Consider the following 19,771-nt stretch of genomic DNA (forward strand, 5'->3'; position numbering starts at 1 on the left):
CAGTGTGTGTGGAACGTGTCCTCGCAGTACACCTCGCTGCACAGCTCACCATAGGACTGGGCATCGTATCTTCCTGCCAGGTGACCGAAGTTCGCAGGCTAATGGGTCCCAGGGACCAACACGGAGAGGCTCCTGCCCTGACCACAGTTCGACCCCAGCCGCTGCCACAGATCGGGTGCCGCAAAGCAGCCCTGTCTGAATCCCCTGCCTCTTGAGGGAGTATTGGACCAACACTTCTAAAAAATGGGGTCCTTGCGGGCAACTCATCGGAGGGACACAAATAAATCTTTGCCGACTTTCTCCTGAAGCTTACGAGCGTTCACACTTAAGCCTGTTACAATGTCAGCTGTTTAGCTAAACATGAGCTCATGATCTAAATTTACACAATAATGAAGAAATCAGCTACAAGTGGAGACAATCAGCAAAAACAATCAATATGAGAATTAGTTTCCCAAGGCCATCCATCAGATGTTGGAATAATCAGGTGCAAGGCAGAAAATATACATAAAACTGGAACTGAAACAAGGAACAAGGATGTTTTCAAAGACTGGTAGGATCTCTAAAACATTTGTAAAGTACATTTGTAAAGCACATTTGTAAAGTACATGTCATTGATAAAGCTAAATACTCAAAGGTTGTGTAATACAACAGATTAATCATTGAGAAGAGTGAAATTATGCTGTTTTGAAAACTATGGCAGGTCAGATTTTCTGCCTAATGATATAAGAAGATTTCTCTCAAAAATACACATTATTTCAAAGACTTATTGGCTGTGAAATAAGTTAAGGGTATTTCAAATGGCTTGTCTGCAAAGAAAGGTGAGGTGTAGGGAATCACAGAAAGTCGAGGGGAAAATATGTCAATATATACATTGCTATATGGTGAACTAAGCCTTAGGCCAGCAACAATGGAGAGGACCTGACCCTTAGAAACTTACAAGTAAGCTGGAATCTTCAAAAGTTCAAATCTTTATAAATAAAAAGATTTATTAAAATGAATAACCAAGTGTTTTAATTGACATCAGATGATCAAAACAACAAACCCTGAGAACATAGAAAAAATATAAATAAAGATATGAGCAGAACTTAATACAAGAGAAAACGTATAAAATTGAGGTGATTTAGTAAGTCCAAAGAATATTCTTTGAAAAGATTTAAAAGACACACTTTGATTAAGGAAAACAAAAACATAAGTAAAGAATATACAGAAAGAATCAGGACAATGTTATAGCAGAGAATATATGAAATGCCAGTAAATTTGAACATTTCTGTAAAGGGGACCATTTCCTAGCTCCTAAAGTTGACCAAAACTGACACAAGAGGAAATCATTGAAGGTGATCATGTCTGCCCTTGGCATTCTCGGAACGCCCTGGCCTCAGAATGCAGCATCGGTAGTCCATGATAACCTGCGAAGAGGGGGCGGGGCTGAAGCAGGTTGGAACACTGCCCTCACTGAGGGAGTGGGTGTGGCCATCTCTGCTGTGACTGAACACAGGGCAGGGGAGCACGGGGCCCAGGGCAGGGCCCTCAGAGGCCGGCAGGCCCAGGGGTGTGTCACAAGCATTTGGCCCAGGCCAAAGGGCACCTTCTTTGTCCGCACAGCTTCCCAAACACTCACCTTTCCACTCAGGCCGCCCTCATTGTTAAGTGTGTGTGGAACGTGTCCTCGCAGTACACCTCGCTGCACAGCTAACCATAGGACTGGGCATCCTACCTTCCTGCCAGGTGACCGAAGTTCGCAGGCAGATGGGTCCCTGGGACCAATGCGGAGAGGCTCCTGCCCTGACCACAGGTGGAACACAGCCGCTGCCCGAGATCAGGGGCGGCAAAGCAGCCCTTTCTGAATCCCCTGCCTCTAGAGGGAGTATTGGACCAACACTTCTAAAAAATGGGGTCCTTGCGGGCAACTCATCAGAGGGACACAAATAAATCTTTGCCGACTTTCTCCTGAAGCTTACGAGCGTTCACACTTAAGCCTGTTACAATGTCAGCTGTTTAGCTAAACATGAGCTCATGATCTAAATTTACACAATAATGAAGAAATCAGCTACAAGTGGAGACAATTAGCAAAAACAATCAATATGACAATTAGTTTCCAAAGGCCATCCATCAGATGTTGGAATAATCAGGTGCAAGGCAGAAAATATACATAAAACTGGAACTGAAACAAGGAACAAGGATGTTTTCAAAGACTGGTAGGATCTCTAAAACATTTGTAAAGTACATGTCATTGATAAAGCTAAATACTCAAAGGTTGTGTAATACAACAGATTAATCATTGAGAAGAGTGAAATTATGCTGTTTTGAAAACTATGGCAGGTCAGATTTTCTGCCTAATGATATAAGAAGATTTCTCTCAAAAATACACATTATTTCAAAGACTTATTGGCTGTGAAATAAGTTAAGGGTATTTCAAATGGCTTGTCTGCAAAGAAAGGTGAGATGTAGGGAATCACAGAAAGTCGAGGGGAAAATATGTCAATATATACATTGCTATATGGTGAACTAAGCCTTAGGCCAGCAACAATGGAGAGGACATGACCCTTAGAAACTTACAAGTAAGCTGGAATCTTCAAAAGTTCAAATCTTTATAAGTAAAAAGATTTATTAAAATGAATAACCAAGTGTTTTTATTGACATCAGATGACCAAAACAACAAACCCTGAGAACATAGAAAAAATATAAATAAAGATATGAGCAGAACTTAATACAACAGAAAACGTATAAAATTGAGGTGATTTAGTAAGTCCAAAGAATATTCTTTGAAAAGATTTAAAAGACACACTTTGATTAAGGAAAACAAAAACATAAGTAAAGAATATACAGAAAGAATCAGGACAATGTTATAGCAGAGAATATATGAAATGCCAGTAAATTTGAACATTTCTGTAAAGGGGACCATTTCCTAGCTCCTAAAGTTGACCAAAACTGACACAAGAGGAAATCATTGAAGGTGATCATGTCTGCCCTTGGCATTCTCGGAACGCCCTGGCCTCAGAATGCAGCATCGGTAGTCCATGGTAACCTGCGGAGAGGGGGCGGGGCTGAAGGAGGTTGGAACACTGCCCTCACTGAGGGAGTGTGTGTGGCCATCTCTGCTGTGACTGAACAATGGGCCGGGGAGCAGGGGGCCCAGGGCAGGGCCCTCAGAGGCCGGCAGGCCCAGGGGTGTGTCACAAGCATTTGGCCCAGGCCAAAGGGCGCCTTCTTTGTCCGCACAGCTTCCCAAACACTCACCTTTCCACTCAGGCGGCCCTCTTTGCTGAAGTGTGTGTGGAACATGTCCTCGCAGTACACCTCGCTGCACAGCTAACCATAGGACTGGGCATCGTACCTTCCTGCCATGTGACCGAAGTTCGCAGGCAGATGGGTCCCTGGGACCAACGCGGAGAGACTCCTGACATGACCACAGGTCGACCACAGCTGCTGCCCCAGATCGGGGGCCACAAAGCAGCCCTGTCTGAATCCCCTGCCTCTAGAGGGAGTATTGGACCAACACTTCTAAAAAATGGGGTCCTTGCGGGCAACTCATCGGAGGGACACAAATAAATCTTTGCCGACTTTCTCCTGAAGCTTAGGAGCGTTCACACTTAAGCCTGTTACAATGTCAGCTGTTTAGCTAAACATGAGCTCATGATCTAAATTTACACAATAATGAAGAAATCAGCTACAAGTGGAGACAATCAGCAAAAACAATCAATATGAGAATTAGTTTCCCAAAGCCATCCATCAGATGTTGGAATAATCAGGTGCAAGGCAGAAAATATAATAAAACTGGAACTGAAACAAGGAACAAGGATGTTTTCAAAGACTGGTAGGATCTCTAAAACATTTGTAAAGTACATGTCATTGATAAAGCTAAATACTCAAAGGTTGTGTAATACAACAGATTAATCACTGAGAAGAGTGAAATTATGCTGTTTTGAAAACTATGGCAGGTCAGATTTTCTGCCTAATGATATAAGAAGATTTCTCTCAAAAATACACATTATTTCAAAGACTTATTGGCTGTGAAATAAGTTAAGGGCATTTCAAATGGCTTGTCTGCAAAGAAAGGTGAGATGTAGGGAAGCACAGAAAGTCGAGGGGAACATATGTCAATATATACATTGCTATATGGTGAACTAAGCCTTAGGCCAGCAACAATGGAGAGGACCTGACCCTTAGAAACTTACAAGTAAGCTGGAATCTTCAAAAGTTCAAATCTTTATAAGTAAAAAGATTTATTAAAAAGAATAACCAAGTGTTTTAATTGGCATCAGATGATCAAAACAACAAACACTGACAACATAGAAAAAATATAAATAAAGATATGAGCAGAACTTAATACAACAGAAAACGCATAAAATTGTGGTGATTTAGTAAGTCCAAAGAATATTCTTTGAAAAGATTTAAAAGACACACTTTGATTAAGGAAAACAAAAACATAAGTAAAGAATATACACAAAGAATCAGGACAATGTTATAGCAGAGAATATATGAAATGCCAGTAAATTTGAACATTTCTGTAAAGGGGACCATTTCCTAGCTCCTAAAGTTGACCAAAACTGACACAAGAGGAAATCATTGAAGGTCATCATGTCTGCCCTTGGCATTCTCGGAACGCCCTGGCCTCAGAATGCACCATCCATAGTCCATGGTAACCTGCGGAGAGGGGGCGGGGCTGAAGGAGGTTGGAACACTGCCCTCACTGAGGGAGTGGGTGTGGCCATCTCGGCTGTGACTGAACAAAGGGCAGGGGAACAGGGGGCCCAGGGCAGGGCCCTCAGAGGCCGGCAGGCCCAGGGGTGTGTCACAAGAATTTGGCCCAGGCCAAAGGACGCCTTCTTTGTCCGCACAGCTTCCCAAACACTCACCTTTCCACTCAGGCCGCCCTCTTTGTTGAAGTGTGTGTGGAACCTGTCCTCGCAGTACACCTCGCTGCACAGCTAACCATAGGACTGGGCATCGTAACTTCCTGCCAGGTGACCGAAGTTCGCAGGCAGATGGGTCCCTGGGACCAATGCGGAGAGGCTCCTGCCCTGACCACTGGTCGACCACAGCTGTTGCCCCAGATCGGGGGCCGCAAAGCAGCCCTGTCTGAATCCCCTGCCTCTAGAGGTAGTATTGGAACAACATTTCTAAAAAATGGGGTCCTTGCGGGCAACTCATCAGAGGGACACAAATAAATCTTTGCCAACTTTCTCCTGAAGCTTACGAGCGTTCACACTTAAGCCTGTTACAATGTCAGCTGTTTAGCTAAATATGAGCTCATGTTCTAAATTTACACAATAATGAAGAAATCAGCTACAAGGGGATACAATCAGCAAAAACAATCAATATGAGAATTAGTTTCCCAAGGCCATCTATCAGACGTTGGAATAATCAGGTGCAAGGCAGAAATTATACATAAAACTGGAACTGAAACAAGGAACAAGGATGTTTTCAAAGACTGGTAGGATCTCTAAAACATTTGTAAAGTACATGTCATTGATAAAGCTAAATACTCAAAGGTTGTGTAATACAACAGATTAATCATTGAGAAGAGTGAAATTATGCTGTTTTGAAAACTATGGCAGGTCAGATTTTCTGCCTAATGATATAAGAAGATTTCTCTCAAAAATACACATTATTTCAAAGACTTATTAGCTGTGAAATAAGTTAAGGGTATTTCAAATGGCTTGTCTGCAAAGAAAGGTGAGATGTAGGGAATCACAGAAAGACGAGGGGAAAATATGTCAATATATACATTGCTATATGGTGAACTAAGCCTTAGGCCAGCCACATTGGAGAGGACCTGACACTTAGAAACTTACAAGTAAGCTGGAATCTTCAAAAGTTCAAATCTTTATAAGTAAAAAGATTTATTAAAATGAATAACCAAGTGTTTTAATTGACATCAGATGATCAAAACAACAAACCCTGAGAACATAGAAAAAATATAAATAAAGATATGAGCAGAACTTAATACAACAGAACACGTATAAAATTGAGGTGATTTAGTAAGTCCAAAGAATATTCTTTGAAAAGATTTAAAAGACACACTTTGATTAAGGAAAACAAAAACATAAGTGAAGAATATACAGAAAGAATCAGGACAAAGTTATAGCAGAGAATATATGAAATGCCAGTAAATTTCAACATTTCTGTAAAGGGGACCATTTCCTAGCTCCAAAAGTTGACCAAAACTGACACAAGAGGAAATCATTGAAGGTCATCATGTCTGCCCTTGGCATTCTCGGAACGCCCTGGCCTCAGAATGCAGCATCGGTAGTCCATGGTAACCTGCGAAGAGGGGGCGGGGCTGAAGCAGGTTGGAAAACTGCCCTCACTGAGGGAGTGGGTGTGGCCATCTCTGCTGTGACTGAACAAAGGGCAGGGGAGCAGAGGGCCCAGGGCTGGGCCCTCAGAGGCCGGCAGGCCCAGGGGTGTGTCACAAGCATTTGGCCCAGGCCAAAGTGCGCCTTCTTTGTCTGCACAGCTTCCCAAACACTCACTTTTCCACTCAGGCCGCCCTCTTTGTTGAAGTGTGTGTGGAACGTGTCCTTGCAGTACACCTCGCTGCACAGCTCACCATAGGACTGGGCATCGTACCTTCCTGCCAGGTGACTGAAGTTTGCAGGCAGATGGGTCCCTGGGACCAACGCCGAGAGGCTCCTGCCCTGACCACAGGTCGACCACAGCTGCTGCCCCAGATAGGGGGCCGCAAAGCAGCCCTGTCTGAATCCCCTGCCTCTAGAGGGAGTATTGGACCAACACTTCTAAAAAATGGGGTCCTTGCGGGCAACTCATCGGAGGGACACAAATAAATCTTTGCCAAGTTTCTCCTGAAGCTTACGAGCGTTCACACTTAAGCCTGTTACCATGTCAGCTGTTTAGCTAAATATGAGCTCATGTTCTAAATTTACACAATAATTAAGAAATCAGCTACAAGTGGAGAGAATCAGCAAAAACAATCAATATGAGAATTAGTTTCCCAAGGCCATCCATCAGATGTTGGAATAATCAGGTGCAAGGCAGAAAATATACATAAAACTGGAACTGAAACAAGGATCAAGGATGTTTTCCAAGACTGGTAGGATCTCTAAAACATTTGTAAAGTACATGACATTGATAAAGCTAAATACTCAAAGGTTGTGTAATACAACAGATTAATCATTGAGAAGAGTGAAATTATGCTGTTTTGAAAACTATGGCAGGTCAGATTTTCTGCCTAATTATATAAGAAGATTTCTCTCAAAAATACACATTATTTCAAAGACTTATTGGCTGTGAAGTAAGTTAAGGGTATTTCAAATGGCTTGTCTGCAAAGAAAGGTGAGATGTAGGGAATCACAGAAAGTCGAGGGGAAAATATGTCAATATATACATTGCTATATGGTGAACTAAGCCTTAGGCCAGCAACAATGGAGAGGACCTGACCCTTAGAAACTTACAAGTAAGCTGGAATCTTCAAAAGTTCAAATCTTTCTAAGTAAAAAGATTTATTAAAATGAATAACCAAGTGTTTTAATTGACATCAGATGATCAAAACAACAAACCCTGAGAACATAGAAAAAATATAAATAAAGATATGAGCAGAACTTAATACAACAGGAAACGTATAAAATTGAGGTGATTTAGTAAGTCCAAAGAATATTCTTTGAAAAGATTTAAAAGACACACTTTGATTAAGGAAAACAAAAACATATGTAAAGAGTATACAGAAAGAATCAGGAAAATCTTATAGCAGAGAATATATGAAATGCCAGTAAATTTGAACATTTCTGTAAAGGGGACCATTTCCTAGCTCCTAAAGTTGACCAAAACTGACACAAGAGGAAATCATTGAAGGTCATCATGTCTGCACTTGGCATTCTCAGAACGCCCTGGCCTCAGAATGCAGCATCGGTAGTCCATGGTAACCTACGGAGAGGGGGCGGGGCTGAAGGAGGTTGGAACACTGCCCTCACTGAGGGAGTGGGTGTGGCCATCTCTGCTGTGACTGAACAAATGGCAGGGGGGCAGGGGCCTCAGGGCTGGGACCTCAGAGGCCGGCAGGACCAGGGGTGTGTCACAAGCATTTGGCCCAGGCCAAAGGGCGCCTTCTTTGTCCGCAGAGCTTCCCAAACACTAACTTTTACACTCTGGCCGCCCTCTTTGTTGAAGTGTGTGTGGAACGTGTCCTCGCAGTACACCTCGCTGCACAGTTAACCATAGGACTGGGCATCGTACCTTCCTGCCAGATGACCGAAGTTCGCAGGCAGATGGGTCCCTGGGACCAATGCGGAGAGGCTCCTGCCCTGACCACAGGTCGACCACAGCCGCTGCCCCAGATCGGGGGCCGCAAAGCAGCCCTGTCTGAATCCCCTGCCTCTAGAGGGAGTATTGGACCAACACTTCTAAAAAATGGGGTCCTTGCGGGCAACTCATCGGAGGGACACAAATAAATCTTTGCCGACTTTCTCCTGAAGCTTACGAGCGTTCACACTTAAGCCTGTTACAATGTCAGCTGTTTAGCTAAACATGAGCTCATGATCTAAATTTACAGAATAATGAAGAAATCAGCTACAAGTGGAGACAATCAGCAAAAACAATCAATATGAGAATTAGTTTCCCAAGGCCATCCATCAGATGTTGGAATAATCAGGTGCAAGGCAGAAAATATACATAAAACTGGAACTGAAACAAGGAACAAGGATGTTTTCAAAGACTGGTAGGATCTCTAAAACATTTGTAAAGTACATTTGTAAAGCACATTTGTAAAGTATATGTCATTGATAAAGCTAAATACTCAAAGGTTGTGTAATACAACAGATTAATCATTGAGAAGAGTGAAATTATGCTGTTTTGAAAACTATGGCAGGTCAGATTTTCTGCCTAATAATATAAGAAGATTTCTCTAAAAATACACATTATTTCAAAGACTTATTGGCTGTGAAATAAGTTAAGGGTACTTCAAATGTCTTGTCTGCAAAGAAAGGTGAGATGTAGGGAATCACAGAAAGTCGAGGGGAAAATATGTCAATATATACATTGCTATATGGTGAACTAAGCCTTAGGCCAGCAACAATGGAGAGGACCTGACCCTTAGAAACTTACAAGTAAGCTGGAATCTTCAAAAGTTCAAATCTTTCTAAGTAAAAAGATTTATTAAAATGAATAACCAAGTGTTTTAATTGACATCAAATGATCAAAAGAAGAAACCCTGAGAACATAGAAAAAATATAAATAAAGATATGAGCAGAACTTAATACAACAGAAAACGTATAAAATTGAGGTGATTTAGTAAGTCCAAAGAATATTCTTTAAAAAGATTTAAAAGACACACTTTGATTAAGGAAAACAAAAACATAAGTAAAGAATATACAGAAAGAATCAGGACAATGTTATAGCAGAGAATATATGAAATGCCAGTAAATTTGAACATTTCTGTAAAGGGGACCATTTCCTAGCTCCTAAAGTTGGCCAAAACTGACACAAGAGGAAATCATTGAAGGTCATCATGTCTGCCCTTTTCATTCTCGGATCGCCCTGGCCTCAGAATGCAGCATCGGTAGTCCATGGTGACCTGCGGAGAGGGGGCGGGGCTGAAGGAGGTTGGAACACTGCCCTCACTGAGGGAGTGGGTGTGGCCATCTCGGCTGTGACTGAACAAAGGGCAGGGGAACAGGGGGCCCAGGGCAGGGCCCTCAGAGCCCGGCAGGCCCAGGGTTGTGTCACAAGCATTTGGCCCAGGCCAAAGGGCGGCTTCTTTGTCTGCACAGCTTCCCAAACACTCACCTTTCCACTCAGGCGGACCTCTTTGTTGAAGTGTGTGTGGAACGTGTCCTCGCAGTACACCTCGCTGCACAGCTCACCATAGGACTGGGCATCGAACCTTCCTGCCAGGTGACCGAAGTTCGCAGGCAAATGGGTCCCTGGGACCAACGCGGAGAGGATCCTGCACTGACCACAGGTCGACCACAGCCGCTGCCCCAGATCGGGGGCTGCAAAGCAGCCCTGTCTGAATCCCCTGCCTCTAGAGGGAGTATTGGACCAACACTTCTAATAAATGGGGTCCTTGCGGGCAACTCATCGGAGGGACACAAATAAATCTTTGCCGACTTTCTCCTGAAGCTTACGAGCGTTCACACTTAAGCCTGTTACCATGTTAGCTGTTTAGCTAAACATGAGCTCATGATCTAAATTTACACAATAATGAAGAAATCAGCTACAAGTGGAGACAATCAGCAAAAACAATCAATATGCGAATTCGTTTCCCAAGGCCATCCATCAGATGTTGGAATAATCAGGTGCAAGGCAGAAAATATACATAAAACTGGAACTGAAACAAGGAACAAGGATGTTTTCAAAGACTGGTAGGATCTCTAAAACATTTGTAAAGTACATGTCATTGATAAAGCTAAATACTCAAAGGTTGTGTAATACAACAGATTAATCATTGAGAAGAGTGAAATTATGCTGTTTTGAAAACTATGGCAGGTCAGATTTTCTGCCTAATGATATAAGAAGATTTCTCTCAAAAATACACATTATTTCAAAGTCGTATTGGCTGTGAAATAAGTTAAGGGTATTTCAAATGGCTTGTCTGCAAAGAAAGGTGAGATGTAGGGAATCACAGAAAGTCGAGGGGAAAATATGTCAATATATACATTGCTATATGGTGAACTAAGCCTTAGGCCAGCAACAATGGAGAGGACCTGACCCTTAGAAACTTACAAGTAAGCTGGAATCTTCAAAAGTTCAAATCTTTCTAAGTAAAAAGATTTATTAAAATGAATAACCAAGTGTTTTAATTGACATCAGATGATCAAAACAACAAACCCTGAGAACATAGAAAAAATATAAATAAAGATATGAGCAGAACTTAATACAAGAGAAAACGTATAAAATTGAGGTGATTTAGTAAGTCCAAAGAATATTCTTTGAAAAGATTTAAAAGACACACTTTGATTAAGGAAAACAAAAACATAAGTAAAGAATATACAGAAAGAATCAGGACAATGTTATAGCAGAGAATATATGAAATGCCAGTAAATTTGAACATTTCTGTAAAGGGGACCATTTCCTAGCTCCTAAAGTTGACCAAAACTGACAGAAGAGGAAATCATTGAAGGTCATCATGTCTGCCCTTGGCATTCTCGGAACGCCCTGGCCTCAGAATGCAGCATCGGTAGTCCATGATAACCTGCGAAGAGGGGGCGGGGCTGAAGCAGGTTGGAACACTGCCCTCACTGAGGGAGTGGGTGTGGCCATCTCTGCTGTGACTGAACAAAGGGCAGGGGAGCACGGGGCCCAGGGCAGGGCCCTCAGAGCCCGGCAGGCCCAGGGGTGTATCACAAGCATTTGGCCCAGGACAAAGGGCACCTTCTTTGTCCGCACAGCTTCCCAAACACTCACCTTTCCACTCAGGCTGCCCTCTATGTTGCAGTGTGTGTGGAACGTGTCCTCGCAGTACACCTCGCTGCACAGCTAACCATAGGACTGGGCATCGTACCTTCCTGCCAGGTGACCGAAGTTCGCAGGCAGATTGGTCCCTGGGACCAATGCGGAGAGGCTCCTGCCGTGACCACATGTCAACCACAGCTGCTGCCCCAGATCGGGGGCCGCAAAGCAGCCCTGTCTGAATCCCCTGCCTCTAGAGGGAGTATTGGACCAACACTTCTAAAAAATTGGGTCCTTGCGGGCAACTCATCAGAGGGACACAAATAAATCTTTGCCGACTTTCTCCTGAAGCTTATGAGCGTTCACACTTAAGCCTGTTACAATGTCAGCTGTTTAGCTAAACATGAGCTCATGATCTAAATTTACACAATAATGAAGAAATCAGCTACAAGTGGAGACAATCAGCAAAAACAATCAATATGCGAATTCGTTTCCCAAGGCCATCCATCAGATGTTGGAATAATCAGGTGCAAGGCAGAAAATATACATAAAACTGGAACTGAAACAAGGAACAAGGATGTTTTCAAAGACTGGTAGGATCTCTAAAACATTTGTAAAGTACATGTCATTGATAAAGCTAAATACTCAAAGGTTGTGTAATACAACAGATTAATCATTGAGAAGAGTGAAATTATGCTGTTTTGAAAACTATGGCAGGTCAGATTTTCTGCCTAATGATATAAGAAGATTTCTCTCAAAAATACACATTACTTCAAAGACTTATTGGCTGTGAAATAAGTTAAGGGTATTTCAAATGGCTTGTCTGCAAAGAAAGGTGAGATGTAGGGAATCACAGAAAGTCGAGGGGAAAATATGTCAATATACACATTGCTATATGGTGAACTAAGCCTTAGGCCAGCAACAATGGAGAGGACCTGACCCTTAGAAACTTACAAGTAAGCTGGAATCTTCAAAAGTTCAAATATTTCTAAGTAAAAAGATTTATTAAAATGAATAACCAAGTGTTTTAATTGACATCAGATGACCAAAACAACAAACCCTGAGAACATAGAAAAAATATAAATAAAGATATGAGCAGAACTTAATACAACAGGAAACGTATAAAATTGAGGTGATTTAGTAAGTCCAAAGAATATTCTTTGAAAAGTTTTAAAAGACACACTTTGATTAAGGAAAACAAAAACATAAGTAAAGAATATACAGAAAGAATCAGGACAAAGTTATAGCAGAGAATATATGAAATGCCAGTAAATTTGAACATTTCTGTAAAGGGGACCATTTCCTAGCTCCTAAAGTTGACAAAAACTGACACAAGAGGAAATCATTGAAGGTCATCATGTCTGCCCTTGGCATTCTCGGAACGCCCTGGCCTCAGAATGCAGCATCGGTAGTCCATGGTAACCTGAGGAGAGGGGGCGGGGCTGAAGGAGGTTGGAACACTGCCCTCACTGAGGTAGTGGGTGTGGCCATCTCTGCTGCGACTGAACAAAGGGCAGGGGAGCAGGGGGACCAGGGCAGGGCCCTCAGAGCCCGGCAGGCCCATGGGTGTGTCACAAGCATTTGGCCCAGGCCAAAGGGCAACTTCTTTGTCCGCACAGCTTCCCAAACACTCACCTTTCCACTCAGGTCGCCCTCTTTGTTGAAGTGTTTGTGGAACGTGTCCTCGCAGTACACCTCGCTGCACAGCTAACCATAGGACTGGGCATCGTACCTTCCTGCCAGGTGACCAAAGTTCGCAGGCAGATGGGTCCCTGGGACCAACGCGGAGAGGCTCCTGCCCTGACCACATGTCGACCACAGCTGCTGCCCCAGATCGGGGGCCGCAAAGCAGCCCTGTCTGAATCCCCTGCCTCTAGAGGGAGTATTGGACCAACACTTCTAAAAAATTGGGTCCTTGCGGGCAACTCATCAGAGGGACACAAATAAATCTTTGCCGACTTTCTCCTGAAGCTTACGAGCGTTCACACTTAAGCCTGTTACAATGTCAGCTGTTTAGCTAAACATGAGCTCATGATCTAAATTTACACAATAATGAAGAAATCAGCTACAAGTGGAGACAATCAGCAAAAACAATCCATATGAGAATTAGTTTCCCAAGGCCATCCATCAGATGTTGGAATAATCAGGTGCAAGGCAGAAAATATACATAAAACTGGAACTGAAACAAGGAACAAGGATGTTTTCAAAGACTGGTAGGATCTCTAAAACATTTGTAAAGTACATGTCATTGATAAAGCTAAATACTCAAAGGTTGTGTAATACAACAGATTAATCATTGAAAAGAGTGAAATTATGCTGTTTTGAAAACTATGGCCAGTCAGATTTTCTGCATAATGATATAAGAAGATTTCTCTCAAAAATACACATTATTTCAAAGACTTATTGGCTGTGAAATAAGTTAAGGGTATTTCAAATGGCTTGTCTGCAAAGAAAGGTGAGATGTAGGGAATCACAGAAAGTCGAGGGGAAAATATGTCAATATATACATTGCTATATGGTGAACTAAGCCTTAGGCCAGCAACAATGGAGAGGACCTGACCCTTAGAAACTTACAAGTAAGCTGGAATCTTCAAAAGTTCAAATCTTTCTAAGTAAAAAGATTTATTAAAATGAATAACCAAGTGTTTTAATTGACATCAGATGACCAAAACAACAAACCCTGCGAACATAGAAAAAATATAAATAAAGATATGAGCAGAACTTAATACAACAGAAAACGTATAAAATTGAGGTGATTTAGTAAGTCCAAAGAATATTTTTTGAAAAGATTTAAAAGACACACTTTGATTAAGGAAAACAAAAACATAAGTAAAGAATATACAGAAAGAATCAGGACAATGTTATAGCAGAGAATATATGAAATGCCAGTAAATTTGAACATTTCTGTAAAGGGGACCATTTCCTAGCTCCTAAAGTTGACCAAAACTGACACAAGAGGAAATCATTGAAGGTCATCATGTCTGCCCTTGGCATTCTCGGAACGCCCTGGCCTCAGAATGCAGCATCCGTAGTCCATGCTAACCTGCGGAGAGGGGGCGGGGCTGAAGGAGGTTGCAACACTGCCCTCACTGAGGGAGTCGGTGTGGCCATCTCTGCTGTGACTGAACAAAGGGCAGGGGAGCAGGGGGCCCAGGGCAGGGCCCTCAGAGGCCAGCAGGCCCAGGGGTGTGCCACAAGCATTTGGCCCAGGCTAAAGGGCGCCTTCTTTGTCCGCACAGCTTCCCAAACACTCACCTTTCCACTCAGGCGGACCTCTTTGTTGAAGTGTGTGTGGAACGTGTCCTCGCAGTACACCTCACTGCACAGCTAACCATAGGACTGGGCATCGTACCTTCCTGCCAGGTGACCGAAGTTCGCAGGGAGATGGGTCCCTGGGACCAACGCGGAGAGGCTTCTGCCCTGACCACAGGTCGACCACAGCCGATGCCCCAGATCGGGGGCTGCAAATCAGCCCTGTCTAAATCCCCTGCCTCTTGACGGATTATTGGACAAACACTTCTAAAAAATGGGGTCCTTGCGGGCAACTTATCGGAGCGACACAAATAAATCTTTGCCAACTTTCTCCTGAAGCTTACGAGCGTTCACACTTAAGCCTGTTACAATGTCAGCTGTTTAGCTAAACATGAGCTCAGGATCTAAATTTACACAATAATGAAGAAATCAGCTACAAGTGGAGACAATCAGCAAAAACAATCAATATGAGAATTAGTTTCCCAAGGCCATCCATCAGATGTTGGAATAATCAGGTGCAAGGCAGAAAATATACATAAAACTGGAACTGAAACAAGGAACAAGGATGTTTTCAAAGACTGGTAGGATCTCTAAAACATTTGTAAAGTACATGTCATTGATAAAGCTAAATACTCAAAGGTTGTGTAATACAACAGACTAATCATTGAGAAGAGTGAAATTATGCTGTTTTGAAAACTATGGCAGGTCAGATTTTCTGCCTAATGATATAAGAAGATTTCTCTCAAAAATACACATTATTTCAAAGACTTATTGGCTGTGAAATAAGTTAAGGGTATTTCAAATGGCTTGTCTGCAAAGAAAGGTGAGATGTAGGGAATCACAGAAAGTCGAGGGGAAAATATGTCAATATATACATTGCTATATGGTGAACTAAGCCTTAGGCCAGCAACAATGGAAAGGACCTGACCCTTAGAAACTTACAAGTAAGCTGGAATCCTCAAAAGTTCAAATCTTTACAAGTAAAAAGATTTATTAAAATGAATAACCAAGTGTTTTAATTGACATCAGATGATCAAAACAACAAAACCTGAGAACATAGAAAAAATATAAATAAAGATATGAGCAGAACTTAATACAACAGAAAACGTATAAAATTGAGGTGATTTAGTAAGTCCAAAGAATATTCTTTGAAAAGATTTAAAAGACACACTTTGATTAAGGAAAACAAAAACATAAGTAAAGAATATACAGAAAGAATCAGGACAATGTTATAGCAGAGAATATATGAAATGCCAGTAAATTTGAACATTTCTGTAAAGGGGACCATTTCCTAGCTCCTAAAGTTGACCAAAACTGACACAAGAGGAAATCATTGAAGGTCATCATGTCTGCCCTTGGCATTCTCAGAACGCCCTGGCCTCAGAATGCAGCATCGGTAGTCCATGGTAAACTGCGGAGAGGGGGCGGGGCTGAAGGAGGTTGGAACACTGCCCTCAATGAGGGAGTGGGTGTGGCCATCTCGGCTGTGACTGAACAAAGGGCAGGGGAGCAGGGGGCCCAGGGCAGGGCCCTCAGAGGCCGGAAAGCCCAGGGGTGTGTCACAAGCATTTGGCCCAGGCCAAAGGGCGCCTTCTTTGTCTGCACAGCTTCCCAAACACTCACCTTTCCACTCAGGCAGACCTCTTTGTTGAAGTGTGTGTGGAACATGTCCTCGCAGTACACCTCGCTGCATAGCTAACCATAGGACTGGGCATCGTACCTTCCTGCCAGGTGACCGAAGTTCGCAGGCAGATGGGTCCCTGGGACCAACGCGGAGAGGCTCCTGCCCTGACCACAGGTCGACCACAGCCAATGCCCCAGATCGGGGGCTGCAAAGCAGCCCTGTCTGAATCCCCTCCCTCTTGAGGGAGTATTGGACCAACACTTCTAAAAAATGGGGTCCTTGCGGGCAACTTATCGGAGCGACACAAATAAATCTTTGCCGACTTTCTCCTGAAGCTTACGAGCGTTCACACTTAAGCCTGTTACAATGTCAGCTGTTTAGCTAAACATGAGCTCAGGATCTAAATTTACACAATAATGAAGAAATCAGCTACAAGTGGAGACAATCAGCAAAAACAATCAATATGAGAATTAGTTTCCCAAGGCCATCCATCAGATGTTGGAATAATCAGGTGCAAGGCAGAAAATATACATAAAACTGGAACTGAAACAAGGAACAAGGATGTTTTCAAAGACTGGTAGGATCTCTAAAATAATTGTAAAGTACATTTGTAAAGCACATTTGTAAAGTACATGTCATTGATAAAGCTAAATACTCCAAGGTTGTGTAATACAACAGATTAATCATTGAGAAGAGTGAAATTATGCTGTTTTGAAAACTATGGCAGGTCAGATTTTCTGCCTAATGATATAAGAAGATTTCTCTCAAAAATACACATTATTTCAAAGACTTATTGGCTGTGAAATAAGTTAAGGGTATTTCAAATGGCTTGTCTGCAAAGAAAGGTGAGATGTAGGGAATCACAGAAAGTCGAGGGGAAAATATGTCAATATATACATTGCTATATGGTGAACTAAGCCTTAGGCCAGCAACAATGGAGAGGACCTGACCCTTAGAAACTTACAAGTAAGCTGGAATCTTCAAAAGTTCAAATCTTTCTAAGTAAAAAGATTTATTAAAATGAATAACCATGTCTTTAAGTGACATCAGATGATCAAAACAACAAAGCCTGAGAACATAGAAAAAATAACAATAAAGATATGAATAGAACTTAATACAACAGAAAACGTATAAAATTGAGGTGATTTAGTAAGTCCAAAGAATATTCTTTGAAAAGATTTAAAAGACACACTTTGATTAAGGAAAACAAAAACATAAGTAAAGAATATAGAGAAAGAATCAGGACAATGTTATAGCAGAGAATATATGAAATGCCAGTAAATTTGAACATTTCTGTAAAGGGGACCATTTCCTAGCTCCTAAAGTTGACCAAAACTGACACAAGAGGAAATCATTGAAGGTCATCATGTCTGCCCTTGGCATTCTCAGAACGCCCTGGCCTCAGAATGCAGCATCGGTAGTCCATGGTAACCTGCGGAGAGGGGGCGGGGCTGAAGGAGGTTGGAACACTGCCCTCACTGAGGGAGTGGGTGTGGCCATCTCTGCTGTGACTGAACAAAGGGCAGGGGAGCAGGGGCCTCAGGGCAGGGCCCTCAGAGGCCGGCAGGACCAGGGGTGTGTCACAAGCATTTGGCACAGGACAAAGGGCGCCTTTTTGTCTGCACAGCTTCCCAAACACTCACTTTTCCACTCAGGCCGCCCTCTTTGTTGAAGTGTGTGTGGAACATGTCCTCGCAGTACACCTCGCTGCACAGCTAACCATAGGACTGGGCATCGTACCTTCCTGCCAGGTGACCGAAGTTCGCAGGCAGATGTGTCCCTGGGACCAAGGCGGAGAGGCTCCTGCCCTGACCACAGGTCGACCACAGCCGCTGCCCCAGATCGGGGGCCGCAAAGCAGCCCTGTCTGAATCCCCTGCCTCTAGAGGGAGTATTGGACCAACACTTCTAAAAAATGGGGTCCTTGCAGGCAACTCATCAGAGGGACACAAATAAATCTTTGCCGACTTTCTCCTGAAGCTTACGAGCGTTCACACTTAAGCCTGTTACCATGTCAGCTGTTTAGCTAAACATGAGCTCATCATCTAAATTTACACAATAATGAAGAAATCAGCTACAAGTGGAGACAATCAGCAAAAACAATCAATATGAGAATTAGTTTCCCAAGGCCATCCATCAGATGTTGGAATAATCAGGTGCAAGGCAGAAAATATACATAAAACTGGAACTGAAACAAGGAACAAGAATGTTTTCAAAGACTGGTAGGATCTCTAAAACATTTGTAAAGTACATGTCATTGATAAAGCTAAATACTCAAAGGTTGTGTAATACAACAGATTAATCATTGAGAAGAGTGAAATTATGCTGTTTTGAAAACTATGGCAGGTCAGATTTTCTGCCTAATGATATAAGAAGATTTCTCTCAAAAATACACATTATTTCAAAGACTTATTGGCTGTGAAATAAGTTAAGGGTATTTCAAATGGCTTGTCTGCAAAGAAAGGTGAGATGTAGGGAATCACAGAAAGTCGAGGGGAAAATATGTCAGTATATACATGGCTATATGGTGAACTAAGCCTTAGGCCAGCAACAATGGAGAGGACCTGACCCTTAGAAACGTACAAGTAAGCTGGAATCCTCAAAAGTTCAAATCTTTATAAGTAAAAAGTTTTATTAAAATGAATAACCAAGTGTTTTAATTGACATCAGATGATCAAAACAACAAACCCTGAGAACATAGAAAAAATATAAATAAAGATATGAGCAGAACTTAATACAACAGAAAACGTATAAAATTGAGGTGATTTAGTAAGTCCAAAGAATATTCTTTGAAAAGATTTAAAAGACACACTTTAATTAAGGAAAACAAAAACATAAGTAAAGAATATACAGAAAGAATCAGGACAATGTTATAGCAGAGAATATATGAAATGCCAGTAAATTTGAACATTTCTGTAAAGGGGACCATTTCCTAGCTCCTAAAGTTGACCAAAACTGACACAAGAGGAAATCATTGAAGGTCATCATGTCTGCCCTTGGCATTCTCGGAACGCCCTGGCCTCAGAATGCAGCATCGGTAGTCCATGGTAACCTGCGGAGAGGGGGCGGGGCTGAAGGAGGTTGGAACACTGCCCTCACTGAGGGAGTGGGTGTGGCCATCTCTGCTGTGACTGAACAAAGGGCAGGGGAGCAGGGGGCACAAGGCAGGGCCCTCAGAGCCTGGCAGGCCCAGGGGTGTGTCACAAGCATTTGGCCCAGGCCAAAGGGCGCTTTCTTTGTCTGCACAGCTTCCCAAACACTCACCTTTCCACTCAGGCCGCCCTCTTTGATGAAGTGTGTGTGGAACGTGTCCTTGCAGTACACCTCGCTGCACAGCTAACCATAGGACTGGGCATCGTACATTCCTGCCAGGTGACCGAGGTTCGCAGGCAGATGGGTCCCTGGGACCAACGCGGAGAGGCTCCTGCCCTGACCACAGGTCGACCACAGCCGCTGCCCCAGATCGGGGGCCGCAAAGCAGCCCTGTCTGAATCCCCTGCCTCTTGAGGGAGTATTGGACCAACACTTCTTAAAAATGGGGTCCTTGCGT

The sequence above is a fragment of the Hyperoodon ampullatus genome (assembly GCF_949752795.1).
Source record: "Hyperoodon ampullatus genome assembly, chromosome: 6".
NCBI classification, from domain to species: domain Eukaryota; kingdom Metazoa; phylum Chordata; class Mammalia; order Artiodactyla; family Ziphiidae; genus Hyperoodon; species Hyperoodon ampullatus.